This window comes from Cupressus sempervirens, chromosome 4 (assembly GCF_028749045.1).
Source record: "Cupressus sempervirens isolate cs-2001-9-10 chromosome 4, ASM2874904v1, whole genome shotgun sequence".
NCBI classification, from domain to species: domain Eukaryota; kingdom Viridiplantae; phylum Streptophyta; class Pinopsida; order Cupressales; family Cupressaceae; genus Cupressus; species Cupressus sempervirens.
The window spans coordinates 89,438,862-89,456,127 of NC_143121.1; positions in this window are offsets into that span (position 1 = coordinate 89,438,862).

Genomic DNA, 17,266 nt, shown 5'->3' on the forward strand with positions numbered 1-17,266 from the left:
ATCAAAATTAGCTCTATCACATTCTAAACTTTTTTTTCGTTGAAGTGGCCCACTATTGATCTCCTTAAGTTGTTAAGATTTTCCTTCAAGGATTTGATGCTCCAGTACCAATTGTTAAAAAGTAAAGTCCACCAAGATAATTGGGGTGGGGGGTGAATTAGTTATCCAACTATTAAAACATTTAACAATATTATTAATCCTTAACCACTTGAGAAATATAATTAGAAACCATAAGAAGATACACATACACAATAACACTAGATATGTTAGCTAGGGAAAACCTTGATTAGAGGAAAAATCCTTGTGGGGATGGTACCCACAAAATGATGATCTAATATAAAAAGTTCCTTCTAAGAGGATGGTATCTATTATGAACCAATGAAATACATTTAGTACATATCAGTCCCTTTTAGGACACTTTGATTCCCTATTAGGAGATTCCAACATTGTTAGGAGTTGTGCCAACTCATTTAAGAGTTGTAGAAGGTGAATAGAACCACTGTCCAAACAACTTTAGGGGTATGATCACAAAAATTACTGTCCAAAAGATCTTTGTATTATTCCTTATAGAATAATAGAAATGAATGATCTCAAAATCCTCCATCCTCTTGACCAGACCAATCCTCTTCTGATCTCAATACCAAATCACCAACTTCACATCCAATAATTACTCATATTTACCAAATACTTAGACACTTTCTTTCTTATCACACTTCACCACAAGGAAAATAACCTTCCTTTATACCATATCCTCAAAATAATTCCTTGAGTTGGCCTTGAGAATTTTCTAATTAATTATAATAGGACTTCATTAAGATATTACAATCATTTTACAATTACACAATGTTGTTGACTCATAGTCTTTACAACTTCTCACATGTGTGAGCTCTAACCTTGCACACTTTTTGAATTAATAATCAAGGTGTCTATTATCATTATCTAACTATGCTCATCATGATTCTATCCCTATTAAGAGATATAATCCAAACATCAAAAACCACTTATCAGGTTCTCTATTTGTACACTATCCTCTATAATTATTGAATAAATTTCTCATTTCCTCAACTCTTTACACATGCACTTATCCACTCTATTAGGATACCATGTAGAACACATCCTCAACTATTCTTGATTTGATCATTAACACACAGTCCGTACGCTCTTGATGTCCATCTTCTACTTTGCCAATCTTTACTGAAACAATACTATGTTAACATCAATGAAAAAAATAGTCATGAATACAACATGTCAATCATGCTAACCATCTCTCCAATTCTTAGGATAGTCTCCCAAAGGAATACTATCAGCATACATGCTAAAAAATTAATGCATTAAATACAACAACTCATCAATCCTCATCTTTTATGTGTTTTGACTATTTCATAAATTCAACTGTGTTAGCCTCAAATCTTGATTCTTTCACAAGCTATTAATTTGTTGACACTCAGTCATCACTATATTCTTCATCTTAGTTAACACTGTATAGCTTGCTCACTACTAATCTATCTTGCTTGACTTACGCTGGCTTGCTTGGTCATCATTGTGCTTGGTCCCTACTTTAGTTTTTCTTCATCTTGCCTGGTCTCTACCATTAGTTGGCTAGTACTATTTTGTTTGGCTATTAATTAAGTTCCTTTTTCTTCTTCTTCAATTTCTTCATTGACCTAGTAAACTTTTATGTGGTCAAGGTCATGTTTTACTCAACTTCTTGACTTTTATCAATCATCTCTTCTACACTTCAACTCATATTTCTTCTACAATTCATACAATGATCTAAAAATACATTATCTTGTCAAATACTAATTTATTAAGTTCCCTTTTCAATTCCATCATACTTACTCCTATTTAATCAATAACTTTACTAATTCATCTTGTTATCTTTTCTTTTCAAATCCTCTTCATCAATCAATTGATATGACACTTTACACTATTAACAAATGTCTTACCAATAAGGTTTTACATCAATTACAATATAAAAATTATTCTAATTATAGTTTCCAGTTATCTCCCTCTTTGGCATTGATGGAAACACCTTTAGTTACCATGTAATGGACAAAGTGATCTCTGGATTTTTAGTGTCAGTTTCCTCCATAGTTTGTATCATATCTTAATTAATAGCCTTAGTTTCATTATAATTCTCATTCATGCAATCTTTGATATGCTCCCTCTTGGATCTTTACACTTCTCCCTCTATGATACTAATTGAGATTCTTCATTGTAATACCAATTGTAATGACTCCCTCTTTGACACATCTCTTATAGCTTCTTTAAATATTGGATGGTAAGTTCACTTCCATCTTCTCACTCTTTGACAACAATGCCAAAGACATCATCCTCTATACATATCTCCTTCTTTATCTTCTAAACTGGGCTGATCTTTGAAATATCTCTCCCTCTTTCATGTTTTACCTTGAATGTATCACCATGTACCTACTCGTAGCTTCATGAACTCACACCACTATCCTTTTTTTCATAGCTTTAGGCAACTCCCAAAGTGTGACCTCCTACATCAATCTATAAGATATTATGATCATAAAAATTGGTGCAATGCTATATCTCTTCTTAGTTTTATTTAGATAGGAGAATGACCCCTAACTTACCTCTTAGATACACAAACAAAAACTTGGGTGGAACTTTAGTGAATATATCAGTTATTTGTTCCTTTGTGTTCACATATTCTAGTCTTACTTCTTTTTCTTGCACTAACTCCCATAAGTAGTGATACTTAATTGAAACGTGCTTTGTCTTTGTGTGCATAAAAATATTTTTTAATTTTTTATAGCACTTGTGTTATCACAATATATCACCACAGGTTCAATAATCTCTTCATTCCTTCCAACAATTTCTTGATCCATACTATTTTTCAGCAATTAACTATTGCTACAACATATTCAATTTCTACTGTGGATTTAGAAATATAAATTTGCTCCTTAATTGTCTATGAAATCAATCTCCTACCTAGGAAGAAAGCTCCTCCACTTGTACTCTTTCTATCATCAATATTTCTAGCCCAATCGACATTTGTTTAAAATTTCAGCTCAAATTTGTCATTCTTCTTATACCATAAACCATTATAGTCTTTTTTCCTTTTAGATATCTCAATATCCTTTTCACAATCATCATGTGATTCTCCTTAGAATTATCAAAACATATTGCAACAATTCCAACAACCAATATAACTTCAAGTCTACTATGAATAACATATTGCAATTTTTCAATCATTGATCTATACAATGTCTAATTACTTTAGTAGAATCATCATTCTTTGAAAGTTTATGTCCAATATCCATAGGTGTTCCAACTAGCCTTGAATCTTCTATTCCAAAGTTTTTTAGTATATCATTGATATACTTTGATTGTGTAATATATATACCTCCTTTTATTTGATAGACTTGACAACCAACAAATAATTTAATCTCTCCAAACACTACAACATTTGGGGTCACATTGTGACAAAAATTTGTGATGAAGGTGTGATTTTTTTGTGATTTTTATGTTTTTTCTGCAAGTGTCCCCAACTTCATCATTATACCAACATTCATATTGTAATTGTGATGTATGTGTGATTATAAAAATAAAATAAAAATGACATTAATCAATCCCCAATTGATCGATTGTGGAGAGTTGCATGCAAAAGTGTGTGGAGAGCTCGAAATGAGGGCAGAGAGCTTTGAAAATTGGTGGAGATCAGTTGTAAAAGAATGTGGATCTAGGATTTCATTTATGTTCCCTTGTGATCTCTTTATTTTTTTGTCGTTCCTTTGTGATCTTTGTGCCCTTGCTTTGTGATTTTGTTGTCGTGTCATGCTCTTGTGATCTCTATGCCATTTCTTTGCAATTTTCTTCAAAGGGAGAAGAGGTACCTATGTAAGTGTTCCTTTCTTTTCCTTCTAAACATGTATCTCTTTATATTTCCCCCAATAGATGATTAGAGAAGCTTTTCTTTCACTTGGGGTCCTAAGTCAAAGATTTGTTCTAGAGTCATTCCATCCTCATCATCATTCTTCTTGGTATCATCTTAATCTTAATATAATATTCAAACACCCCTCCAAAAAAAATCAAGTCAAGGCGAGTTTCTACCCACACCACTCTTTGGTCTTGAGTAGGGTGAGTAGTAATTCATTCTCATTATTTGTCACATTTTTCTGCACATGTCAAGGAAACAGTTTGGTGTTAGCCCAAGATTTTCAGATAGGAGGCAAAGAATTTTATTTCTAAATCTTTGAGTTCCTAGGGTATATTCATCCACAGTATCTTTGCAACAAATGGGTAGCATGATTTGATAAAAATTGAAAATGACAAAAATTAGATGAACAAGAACAGAGCTAATGGACCAAGGAATTATTTTCAAATGGATTGTAAAAACTTACCAACGTAGATTATCTTTTCATACCTATAGCCATTAAAGACCTAGTATAGAGGAAAAGGCAAAAATAAATTTTAAATAATATTTTTATCAATATGAATTAACAAATATTTAGGTACCTAATATCCATTGGGTTTGTTGGGAAAAAGTTCATTTTTCTATCCTCTGGAGGTAGAGTAGTCAAGGACATCATATCCTCCCAATCTAGTACTTGTTCATTAGAGATTACAAAAGCCTGCCCATAGCCTTCAAGCTCTTGTATTTTGTATTTGAGTTTTTCTTGCAGGGGCAATTGAATGAAATCCCTTACAATTCTCTTCATTCTGTTTGTTAGAAAAAGAGGAATTCCATGATTCACAACCTATAATAGAGATATACATATCATATTAGCTAAGAAAGGAAGTTTGAAGGGTAGAAATAAAATGGAATCCGATCCCTATTCTACAACATAATTCATATTCACTTTTGAAGGTACCCACTTGAAAAAATCCCCCCTCCTGACATGTCATGCCAAGTTTTTCTAATCCCATTTGCCTAAACAGATCTAATTCTCCCTAAAACATGTCCATATCAATCATTGGAATGCTCAAATGATGAGGATTTGAGGCATTTGGGCACTCTTTCTCTGATTTGATGTATCTTTGAGGAAGGCTTTGAAGTTTCTGAGATGCCAATTCTTGAACAATGAGAATTGAAAGTTGTTTTGAAGTTCCATCAAATGGATTAAATACCAAGGCTGAATTACACATTATAATTATTTCAATCTAAACAAAAATTCTTGAGGTCTGACACTGCACTCTCAAAAATTGTACACAATGGTGTGGGTAGAAACCCACCTTGATTAGATTGAGAATGTTCTCGGATTGTATTCTTCTTGGTGACATCCTAATCTTAATATAATATAAATATAACCTCTAAAACATTTAGTCATTTGTTTAATTAGATCCAACCTTCTAGAAAAAAAAACACTTAACTACATATTTGAAACACAAGTGGCACTTCTATTTGTTACTTATACTAACACATCTTATGCTGGATTCTAAATCATTTTATGAATAAAGATAACTTCATTAATCCAAAACCAATAACATCTCAACATCATCAAAATAAAGGTACAACCACTTGATTCAAAAACTTGTAATTAAACCCAAATACCTCATCTTCAATAGTCTAGTGACTTAGATTTATTCTCATCAAAATATCAATGCTTTGAATATTCTACTTCTGCACTAGCACACCCAAAGAATATATCTCCACATACAACTCACTCAAATACTTGATGAGTTACGTAGTTAATTTAACATTGGTAGATTATTCCTTCAAAGGGTTTCATCTATCATTCATCTTAAAGCATATTCACAACAATAATTTGGAGCTCTTAAAACATAGAATATGATTTGTAGCTACAATTCAACCATTTTCCTTAGCACATGGTGATGCTAATTCAACTTCATTATATCTTACCATACTAATTTATCTCTTTAAAGTAAAAACTTTAGACTTTCAATTGATCTTCAAGTTTAGCATTGTTCTAGATTTGGAATGCATGCATCCAATGTAGCAATGTACTCAACCAATACTTACAACTAACACTTTGAATTGGTACTAGTTATAATGAATCCAATCTGGGTGTTTCATCAAACCATTAATATATATTTGAAATTATGAAATTTCAAATGATCACATACTAGTAATATCCTACACATTCAATACCAAAAACATCACACAAGTTGATCCCAAAGGTGTTTTCCTTGGAAATTTACCTCCACATCAACCAACAATAATACCACTCATCTCATGCATCTAACAAATGTCTTTCACCTCTTCTCTAACAATAATAAACTTTGGCTCTAATATCAAATCATGGGGAGATAGAGCATGTAGAATAGATTAAGTAGATAAAATATAAAAGGTGTTTCCTTCATAATATTTTCATTGGACTTCTCATTAATTGATAATATTTGGTTTGATACATAATATTTTATCCTTGCCACTTGCATGCGATGACAAAGGGTAACACCACCTTTACCAACTCATAACCAAAAACATAAGAACATGGAGATAAAAATAAGAGAATATATTTTATTAAGCATACATTAATACTTGAAAATCCTTACAAGTTCTCCAAGATGAGAGAACTCTAACTTCTTACAATATGAGAAAGCTTCCAATATAAGATCTTAGTAAATGAAATGGCCCTTTTCTCTTTTTTCCCTCCATTTTTCATCACTTTCTTTGCATTATATTATTACTCGACCTCTCTATGCCTCTCCTACTTAGGCTTACAATGACTAAATATAAATAATTTAGAAACAAAAAATATTTGTTTTAGATACTAAAATCTCTCTAGCTAATCCTATTTAAATCTAACTATGATTCAATCCTAAAATCTCACAAGTGTATAACAAGGTAAATTCATTACAACCAAATCTATCCATCTAGACCAGTGTCTCATCCTCTCTAGAAATTATTCATCAACATACATAACAAAATTATTTACATCAATAAATTCAAATTCCTCATAAATGCCAATACTTCATTTTTAGAGCTTTTTGCTCCAAAAGATTGATGACTTGGAAGTTGGGATGCTCTTGCATTACATAGATGATCATCCTACCATTTATTTTATTTCTCAAGTTTTTGAAGGCCATTTAAAAAAAATGTAAAATGGTAGTTGAACATATTCAAACATGAATTAGGGCCTTCTCAAGAATGTCATGATTTCCCTTCTTTCTACTTAAGTTGTGGAGAAAATGGAATGGATAAGCTTATGTAAATTAAAGTTGGATTGCTTTTTAACAAATGCATATAAAGATTGATTTTAGAAGCAAAGTAGAATATCATTATTCTTTTATATTTTTAATTAATTTTAGGGGATTTCATAAATGTGATTTAAAACTTAATTACATGCATGCATACATAGATACATACACATAAATATAATATATACATACATATATATACATACACATATATACATACACACATGTATACATACATACACATATATATGTAAGTATGTATATATATACATATATATACATATGTATATGTATATGTATATGTATATATATGTGTACATATACATACACACACATGTGTGTTTCTATATATGTATATATATGTATATATATATATATATATATATATAGAGAGAGAGAGAGAGAGAGAGAGAGAGAGAGAGAGAGAGAGAGAGAGAGATTTTTTAAGGTGCTTATTATATCTTAACACAATAGAAAAATTGATCCAGCTACATACATATTCCAAAATCCAAATAATAAAACAATAAAACTCACTCATCCTATGCTAAGTGACTTACCTCAAGATCCTGCACAAAAATAATGTAAACTAGGAAAAATTGGCAAAGTTCACAAGAAATTTTTATAAAAACATATCATAGTAGATATCTTTAGAAAGAAACAAGCCCAAACCAATCTTTCAATCTATAGACAATAAATGACATTTTAGGGCTCTAAAATCCTATTATATTGGAAGATTGGATTAAATATACAATATTAGAGCATTCAAAATGATTAGACAAGAGTAGGTACAAGTATGATGGTTATCAGACTTGACAAAAGGAATTGTTATCAGACTTGACATAAGGAATGTTTGAGTTTCTTGATAGTTTATTGAGCTTGTATTATGGACAACGGTTTCCAAAAATTTGTTTTAGGAGTGACATAGGTTTAACCCCTTGCAATATAACCTATTAGCTAACAAGGGTTCAAAGGCATTGCATTATGAAGAAATGATTTTTTTTTTCTTTTCTAATGTACCTACCAACAAGGCTTTTGAATTCATTTAGAATGCATTTAAAAAGATTTTCCATGTAATGTAGAAAATAGAGAAAGTGCAGATGAACAAAAATGGTCAGTAATACACTATTTTGATTGGTGAGAATACATGTTTTTGGTACAACTTTACATCATTGGGAAGAAGATCTGCAACACACCATTCTTATGACATCCATTTCAAGCTCCACAAAAATGCTGCATATTGTTGGATACAATTGTTAATTGTGTATTGTCTTTGATGTTACACAAATGTCATATCAGCCATCAGACAGAGTCTACCGAGCTTAGATGGTTAGCAAAGCAATTTATAGTGACTATCGAGCATTCCTGAACATTACTCAAATAAGTTAGCTTTTACCGAGCTCACTTGGTAAGCAAAGGAAACTTAGCTTCTACCGAGTTCACTCGGTAAGCAAAGGAATGTTAGCTTCTACCGAGCTCACTCGGTAAGCAAAGGAAAGTTAGCTTTTACTGAGCTCACTCGGTAAGCAAAGAAAAGTTATCTTTTACCAAGCTCACTCGGTAAACAAAGGAAGGTTAATATTTATCGAGTTAACTCAGTCTCTGAAGGAATTTGCAAGGTTTGCAGTGTTTATCGAGCTTCACTTGGTTAACACAGGGAAATCATTTTGAAGCAGTGGTCACCGAGCTGGGTCAGGTAGCAAAGAATTTTATGATTCTAAAGAATTAAGTTTAATTGTTTTGTGCAGCTGACTGATTTATGTTTTTCAGTTGTTGTAAACTTGTAATTGAGCCGACTTGACAATTTGTAAGGTATATATGAAAGGTCAAGTTGTGAATTCAAAAAAAAAGTGAGTAAGTGTGTGGATGCATAAAAGTGCGAATGTATGAATAAGCAAATACATGAGCAAATGTTGAGGAAGAATTTTTCATCCCTATGAAGCTACAAAGTTGCATTCGATCAGTGAGGATTTAATGAAGCAGAATAGAGATCTATATTCAGCAAAGATAAGTTGCATATTTCTCAGATCACTTCATTGTTGCTTTCTAATCATTGTAATAGTGATTCAAAATCTCTTAACAGAGTTGGTTTGACAGTCATTTTGTAAATCCTCTAACAAGGTGACAATTCATCAAAGATAAGTTGCATATATCTTAGATCACTTCATTGTTGCTTTCTAATCATTGTAACAGTGATTCAAAATCTCTTAACAGAGTTGGTTTGACAGTCATTTTGTAAATCCTCTAACAAGGTGCCAATTCAGTTGAATTATTTTAAAGACCTCTCACAAGGCCACTTCTAACAAGGTGATCAAATCCTCTAACAGGGTCACACCTAACAGTGTGTTTTGTAACCTTTAACAGGGTTGGCTCCTAACAGGGCTCACTTCAGAAGAGTGAAAATTGGTAACTAGTTACTTGGTGGTTTTTCCCAAATTGGGTTTCCACGTTAAATCTAGTGTCTCTTGTGTTCATGTTATTTCTTTATGCATGCATGTTAACCACTTTAAATGCTTAATAAAGTTAACAGAACATCTATCAAGTTTCAACATTTATTTGTGTGGTTACCAAGTGTCATCAGCAGCTGTATTTTAAGACATATAAGGATCTGTAGAAATATTTTTGTGGTAACTGATTCACCCCTCCCCTCTCAGTTACTCCATCTCTATTTCCAACAATTGGTATCAGAGCTTTTGGTGCTTACAGGATAAGATTTCAAGGATCTAAGCCAAAGATTAGGATGTCTTACAAAAGGGAAATACCAAGACTTAACAGAAATAACTTCTTAGCGTGGCAAGGACTGATGAGACTTCACCTAGCATCCATTGGTGATACAGGACTGAAGTACCTTGATGAAAAATATGCAGAACCAGCTGGTACACTATCTGTCAATGATATTGCTGAAAAGAAGACTCACAACATTATGATGATAGATATAGCATCTGCTCTGAGTTATGAAGAATTTGATGATATCAAGGACTGTAAATCTGCCTTTGAAATGTGGGAAAAGTTGAAAGAGATCTATGGAGGAGATGATAATGTCAGACGAGCCAAAGCAGAAAGTCTGAGAGGACAATTTGATCAAATGAGGATGAGAGAGGATGAAAACATTGCAAAATATGTTGAAAGAGTTAAAGCATGTGTCAGTGCAATCAAAGCTTCTAGAGGAGATATCAGTGAAGAGACAATTATAAGCAAAGTTCTCAGAACTCTACTTCCCATTTATGCAATCAGAGTCTCTACAATTTAGGAAAGAAGATGTGAAGCAAATCATAAGATAAATCTAGAGGCTATAGTTGGAAGATTGACTGCATTTGAACTGGACAACTTTGATAACTATGTTCCAGCTTCCAAGAACATTGAATCAACATTTGAAGCCAAACTTTCACTCAAGGAGAAAGGCAAAAAGAAATCTCAGTCAAAAAGTGAAGATGAATCAAACCAAAGTTCAGACAGTGATCTTGAAGTAATTGAAGCCCTTCTAGCAAGGAAATATTCTAGAGGCAGAGGAAAATACAAAGATAAAGTACCCCTAATCTATTTTTCATGTGAAAAAGTTGGTCATATTGCTGCTAGATGTCCAAACAAGCAGAATAAAGATGAAAAGAAATGGAATCGCAAGAAAGATTTCAAATCATTCAAGGACAAAGGAAAGAAAACATGTTTTATGGCTAAAGATTCTAATGATTCTAATGATGAAGAAGAAGATGAGATTGTCTATATTACTGTGAAAGATGAATCTGATAGTGATGAAGAAATGGCACTTATTTCTCATTTGAGAAAAAATGATACATGGATCATAGATAGTGGTTGTTCTCATCACATGACTGGCGACAAAACTAAGTTTGAATACTTTGAAGACTATGATGGTGGCTGTGTAAGATTTGGTAACAATGAACCTTGTTGTATAAAAGAAAGAGGAAGAATCCCTCTAACCAAAGAACTTATATGTGATAATGCCTATTGGGTAGAAGGACTAAAGCATAATCTGTTAAGTGTGGCACAACTACTCAATAATGAAATCAAAGTAGAATTCATGCATGGTAAAACAAGATTGCTGGATGGGAAAGGAAAGCTGATTGGATTAGGTACTCAAACTAAAGGTAACTTGTTCTATCTTGAACTAGGTGAATGCTCATGTTTCATTGCTCAAGTTGAAGAAAGTTGGTTATGGCATAAAAGGTTGTGTCATGTAAACTTTGATAATCTGGTAAAGATAAGCAAATTTAGAAAAGTAAGAGGCATTCCCAACATAAAGAAACCTGAGGTCGATCTATGCAAAAATTGTCAGATTGGAAAGATGAGAAAGACTAGTTTTAAGAGTAAAGACTATCAGTCTGAAGATATATTAGAAATTGTGCATACTGATTTATGTGGACCCATTGGAATTGAAAGCTATACTAGAGAAAAGTTCTTCATTCTTTTTGTTGATGATTACTCAAGAATGATGACAGTCATGTATCTAAGAAATAAATCAGAAGCATTTGAAAAGTTCAAATGGTATTTGGCCGGAGTAGAAAAGGAAACAGGGAAAAGATTAAAATGCTTGAGATTAGACAGAGGTGGAGAATTCATTCACATGAATTCAATAAATTTTGCATTGAAAGAGGAATCGAAAGACAGGTATCAGCCCCTGGAACACCGCAGCAAAATGGAATAGTTGAAAGAAGAAATAGATCCATTATGGATTGTGCAAGAACATTAATGATTGAAAAGAGCATTGCTATCAAATACTGGAAGGAAGCAATCAACACTGTAGTCTATACCTTGAATCGAGTACAGCTAAAGAAAGACTCATTCAAAACCCCCTATGAGTTATGGTATGGCTATAAACCTAATGTAAGTTATCTTAAAGTATTTGGAAGTAAATGTTACATTTTGAAAGAATCTAGAAAAGGAAAATTTGATGTAAAAGGTGATGAAGGTATATTCTTTGGATACTCATGCACAAGTAAGGCATATAGATGTTTGAACTTGTCTACTCACAAAGTCATAGAAAGTGCACATGTGAAAGTTGATGAGTTTGCAGAAAGAACTGAAGAAGAAAGCAAAAAAGAACCAGAAGATTATAAAAGGTTTGTCTTCAGTGAACTTGATACATTACCAGTTATATCAGAGAATTAGGAAACTTCTACTCCCGAGTCAATTGTAACTGAGTTACAGGAAGTTCAAACTGAGCCACATCAAATTGAGCAAATATCTACCGAGCTAGAACAGACAGAGTCTAAAGTTGAAATGCAAAAAGATAACAATGAAATCCATTTAGAAGGAAAGGAACTTGTATTAGCTAAGTATGTCAGGAGACATCATTCAGCAGATCAGATCATTGGAGATAAATTTGAAGGAACCATGCCAAGAAATAAGCTGAAAGGTACTTGTTTAGTTGCTGATTTTGAACCTAGAAATGTCAAAGATGCATTGGAAAATGATAGTTGGATTGAGGCTATGAATGAAGAAATAGAGAAAATAGAGAAAAATAAGACATGGACTCTTGTACCCAGACCTAAAGACAAAAATGTGATTGGAACTAAGTGGGTATTCAAAAATAAGTTGGATGAAGATGGTAAGGTATCAAGAAACAAAGCTAGACTAGTGTGCAAAGGATATGCTCAAGAAGAAGGAATATACTATGGAGAAATTTTTGCTCCTGTTGCAAGATTGGAAGGAGTCAGAACCTTACTAGCATATGCTACTCACAAGGGATTCAAAGTTTATCAGATGGATGTCAAATCAGCATTCCTCAATGGTATACTAGATGAAGAAGTCTACATTGAACAACCTGAAGGTTTTGTTGATCCAAATAAGAAGAACATGGTCTGAAAATTACACAAGGCATTGTATGGTCTGAAACAAGCCCCTAGAGCATGGTATGAAAGATTGCATAACTATCTTATTCAGATTGGTTTTCAAAGAACTAATGATAACAGTAGCTTGTATATTAAAGAAGGACTAGATAATAAGATTGTCTTGGCAGAAATATTTGTAGATGATACTGTTTTCATAGGGAATGATGATCTGTGCAAAGAATTCTCAGAATAAATGAACAAGGAATTTGAAATGTCTATGTTTGCTGAGATCAAATTCTTTGTTGGTCTTCAAATTCAACAGAATAAAAATGGTATCTACATCACTCAATCAAAGTACATCAAGGAGATATTGAAAAAGTTTGGAATGGAAGATTGTAAACCAGTTGGGACTCCTATGTGTACCAGATTAAAACTTACCAAGGAAGATGAATCAAAGGAAGTAGATCAAACATTGTATAGATCTATGATTGGAAAATTACAGTATGTAGTTCATACAAGGCCAGATATTGCTCTTGCAGTTGGTATTATAGCAAGATTTTCAGCAAAACCAAGAGAAAATCACATGATGGCAATCAAAAGAATATTGAGATATCTGAAAGGAACTGAATAGTATGGTTTATGGTATAAGTTTGGAGGAAACTTGGATTTAAAAGTGTTTACTAATGCTGATTGGGCAGGAAACCTTGATGACAGAAAAAGTACAAGTGGAGGTGCATTCTTTCTTAGAAAAAGATTGGTTTCTTGGACAAGCAAAAAGCAGAATTGTACATCTCAATCAACAACAGAGGCAAAGTATGTTGCTGCAGCAGTAAACTATTCTAACATTGTTTGGTTTAAACAATTGTTGGAAGGCATGAAGATGGAAATCAAAGAACTAGTTATTATGTTCTATGATAATACAAGTGCAATCAACATATCTAAGAATCCAGTGATGCATTCCAAAACCAAGCACATTGCAATAAAATATCATTTTGTCAGAGAATTGGTGCAAGATAAGATCAGATTGGAATATGTTCATACAAAGGACCAAATTGTTGACATATTCACAAAACCATTACCTAAGGATGCATTCTTGTATCTAAGAGGTAAGTTAGGGGTCACTCCCCTAGCCGAAGTTCACTAAAATAAAGTTCTAGTGATGCATCAACTCATACCAGATTGAAGATCTATTAGTTGATGCAACATAACTAGGAAACATTGCATATGAATTAGTACTAAAGGTACATTGAAATTCATTTGAGTTTGAGTTGCCTTTGGCATGTGTTGTCAAAGAGGGAGAGTTTATTATTGTCATATCTCTCTGAAATTTGTTCAAAAGAGTTTTCTATCTTAGAGGGAGAATTGTTATATTGACATGTTGTGTTTCCATAAAAGTGAAAGACTTGTTTACAAATTCCATTTATGCTATGACATGTTGTGTTGCCATCAATGCCAAAGAGGGAGATTGTTGGATACAATTGTTGATTGTGTATTGTCTTTGATGTTACACAAATGTCATATCAGCCATCAGAAAGAGTCTACTGAGCCTAGATGGTTGGCAAAGCAATTTATAGTGACTACCGAGCATTCTTGAACATTACTCAAATAAGTTAGCTTTTACCGAGCTCACTCAGTAAGCAAAGGAAAGTTAGCTTCTACTGAGTTCACTCGATAAGAAAAGGAAAGTTAGCTTCTACCGAGCTCACTCGGTAAGCAAAGGAAAGTTAGCTTTTATCGAGCTCACTCGGTAAGTGAAGAGAAGTTATGTTTTACTGAGCTCACTCGGTAAACAAAGGAAGGTTAGTATTTACTAAGTTAACTTGGTCTTTGAAGGAAGTTGCAAGGTTTTTAGTGTTTATCGAGCTTCACTTGGTTAACACGGGGAAACCATTTTGAAGCAGTGGTCACCGAGCTGGGTCGGGCAGCAAAGAATTTTATGATTCTAAAGAATTAAGTTTAATTGTTTTGTGCAGCTGACTGATTTACGTTTTCAGTTGTTGTAAACTTGTAATTGAGCCAACTTGACAATCTGTAAGGTATATATGAAAGGTCAAGTTGTGAATTCAAAAAAAAAGTGAGTAAGTGTGTGGATGTATAAAAGTGCGAATGTATGAATAAGCAAATACATGAGCGAATGTTGAGGAAGAATTTGTCATCCCTATTAAGCTGCAAAGTTGCATTCGATCAGTGAGGATTTAATGAAGCAGAATAGAGATCTATATTCAGCAAAGATAAGTTGCATATATCTCAGATCACTTCATTGTTTCTTTCTAATCATTGTAACAGTGATTCAAAATCTCTTAACAGAGTTGGTTTGACAACCATTTTGTAAATCCTCTAACAAGGTGACAATTCAGTTGAATTGTTTTAAAGACCTCTCACAAGGCCACTTCTAACAATGTGATCAAATCCTCTAACAGGGTCACACCTAATCATGTTTTTTGAAATTTTTAACAGGGTTGACTCCTAACAGGGCTCACTTCAGAAGAGTGAAAATTGGTAACTAGTTACTTGGTGGTTTTTCCCAAATTGGGTTTCCACATTAAATCTAGTGTCTCTTGTGTTCATGTTATTTCTTATGCATGCATGTTAATCACTTTAAATGCTTAATAAAGTTAATAGAACATCTATCAAGTTTTAGCATTTATTTGTGTGGTTACTGAGTGTCAGCAGAAGCTGTATTTTAAGACATATAAGGATCTGTAGAAATATTTTTGTGGTAACTGATTCACCCCTCCCCTCTCAGTTACTCCATCTCTATTTCCAACACATATGATATTTTTTCTCTTCATTCAAAAAATGTACATTTTCTCTTCATTATATGTTTGGTTTGTCAATAATTTTCTCCACTTTGACTACGATGCATCTCAACTAGCTTCTCCAATGATGCAATCACCCATCTATCTCTAGATTGTGCAAGAACTTGTTGTTTTATAGAATCTAGATAGCTATTGATAGTTCCAAAGCCATAAACCTAAAGACCATCATGTGTGTGTACCACTTTAGGGAAAAATTGGATGTCATGTTCTTGTACATATGTTTCAATCACTTCCTTCAAACTAAACTGAGGTGTGCCCATGGAATTATTTAGGTGAATCCCACTACCCATGGAAGTTGAGGCTTGTTGTTGAGCATATGTTGCTACTGAAGTGCCTCAAATTGGTGTTTCTCTATCACCCTAAGATAGCTTACATCTCCCTAGCCCTAGGTTGTTCCATAGTCATGCGCTCTACAACTTGATTCATCATTTCAAAGGCTACATTTACTTGAATTCTTATCCTCTCATTAGAAAGAAGCTCAGGGAGAAATAGTCCTTTCACCCTAAAATCTACTATATTACTTCATTAAAATTAGGATTTGAACAAAGACAATGATACAAAACCTATTGCCACTTTGGAAAAAATGTTTGCTCCAACATTGCAACCATATGAAAAATGGGAATAGAAGATTCCCAAGCCATAACCTAGTTAAATTGGTCTAGTTTCTAATTAGCTGGGTTGATTATGAATTCCTATAGAACTATCATCAGATTAGGTACAATAAAATGAATAATCAACTATTCCTAGCTAGAAAGATCAAATACAATTTTCCAAGGTGATAAAATTGCATATGCAAATGCATCACTTGTATGTTAGGAATGAAGTACATTCCCCAAATTATAATGAATGGTTGGATATAAAGGCTCCATATCCTAGCCCAACAATGGAATTCAGGGATGTAACCATGCATGTATTGGCACATTCTTCTTGCGAGGATCCCAAGTATCTACTAGTGTTGTTAATTTGGACATCACTATATGATCTAGAATGTTATGAAGTATTGAAGTTGGTAGTAACTTCTCCCATGTATCTAGAAAATGTAGCATAGGTTCAGGGTCCCTTGGCTCCCAAGAATTTTTAGCAACTATTCTCACTGCTAGAAGAATAACTTCAATGAAGAATTGCGTGTAAGGAGTTGAAGAAGAAAGTTCTACTTCTATGTAAATGCTATAATCACAAGGCTCTTTCCCTTGTAGAATCCTCTGCCATAATGACATTACCTCTAACCCATGCAAAGGATATTGAAGTGGCTCCTAGCCTTGAAACACTCTTATAAGAAATGGCAAAGCAAATGCACATGCAATATATGACAAATTGCACAACTTGTAATATTGTCGATATTTGGACTGTAAATTCTCAAAGACACTTGCAAGTGATTCCAATGTCATAATACCTACTAAAACACTTTTCTAGATTCTATCTGGTGCTCCTATAATATCCTGTATGTTGTCTAGCTATTGTTTCTATCATGTAATCTCTTTTTGAAACCACTCCTCCTTCTGGTATATTGACATAGGTTCTCTTGTGCCTTAAATT